Source organism: Plasmodium fragile (assembly GCF_000956335.1).
Source record: "Plasmodium fragile strain nilgiri unplaced genomic scaffold supercont1.4, whole genome shotgun sequence".
In the NCBI taxonomy this organism is placed as follows: Eukaryota; Apicomplexa; class Aconoidasida; order Haemosporida; family Plasmodiidae; genus Plasmodium; species Plasmodium fragile.
In genome coordinates this window covers 234,484-236,036 of record NW_012192584.1, presented here as the reverse complement: position 1 = coordinate 236,036, position 1,553 = coordinate 234,484, and positions in this window count along the sequence as shown.

Here is a 1,553-nt window from a genome sequence, read left to right as displayed (position 1 = left end):
CTCCTTCCGACATAACTTGTTCGACCGTGCTGCCACTGTTCTGCACATCGGTATGGCATCCTACACTGTGAGCGGAGGGAGGCAAATAACCTTCCGTCCTTCCCCTTATTTTGTCTAGCAACACACGCGCCGCCACTAGAACATTGCTGTAGTGTGACGGCGGTGGAAAATTAAAAAAAAAAAAAAAAAAAAAAAAAAGGAAAAAAGAAGGAACGACGCGGAATATGACCTTGTACGAGCTAACACCAAATGGGCGTTGTCGACAGCTGCATAGTAAGCGCCGCTTTCTTTTCCCCTACTGTTTCGGTTCATCGCCCCGTTTTGTGGAAGCAGTTAAAACGTAATTATTGCAGTGTGGAAAAGAGTCGGGGAAACACAGCAAACAACGGGGGAATATTTTTTCCCATTTGGCAAAAGTGACCATTCGCGTTCTGCTCGCAAAAAAGAAATTGTGCAGAAGGATATGTATTGATATAAAGGCGAACTTTTTTTTTTGTTGTTTTTTTTTTTCCACCTCATCCGCATTAAACTTGTGTAGCGTCCGTTCATTTGCTTCATTGCCCTTTTTTTTTGGGGCCACTCTCCGACTGCCCCCTTCCACACGCGGGTGACCTAATGGATAGGGGGTGTTCCTTTTAAGGCCACTTTAGGTGAAGTCCGTGGTAGGGGTTCGTTGCATACAAAGAGTAGCGGGCCCACAGTTACCTGTTTGAACAGTCTTGTTTACTTGGTGCTTTGTTTCCCCCTCTTTTTTTTTTTTTTTTTTTTTTTTATTGCACCGAGCGAATATTCTGAATGTATTATTATATATATAGAGGGGGTTAGAGGGGGCCACATTATATAATAATACAAGCAGGTGTTGTGGATTTAAAAAAACAGCTCAGAGGTGAGCGGGTCAGGATAATAAGAGAAAGAGTCGTAATAAGGAAGTACAAAAAAAAAGAGCAGTGTTGCAATAAAAAAGGTGATGGAACAGAAAAAGTAAAGAGGCAAAAAAAATGTATATTTTTTTTTTTTTTTTTTTTTTCCTACAACTGTCACAAAACTGCATGAATGATACCATACGCGCAATTATGACCCTACTACTTATGAGCGCCACTCTCTCTCTATGCTATGAATTTTATGAGTTTGCAATGGATGTGAAAAAAGTCCATCCGGCATCTGCGCGGATGAGAGGAATGCGCATTTAATTGCAAACGCCATGTATATTATTTATACGCCGCCACATCCTTGGGGGGGGTTACTTACCCATTTTTACGCTTCGTGTAAAAAGGAGTAGAAGTATAACCCGCGATTTTTGTGTAAGTCCCCCTCGACCGGCGCGCGCAAGGGAGAGAGCATCTTTTTTATATGCATGCGCGGCGTGAGGGTATTTTTACACATGCGCATGTAGGTTTGTGTGCATGTACATATTTGTGTACCTCTAATCGGTAGAAACTTTTTTTTTTTTTTCCTTTTCCTTTTTTCATATTTATTCACCACTCCTACGCCCAAGCAGAACACTTTTGATGTTACATTTTTTTTTTTTTTTTTTTTTTTTTTTTTTTTTTTTT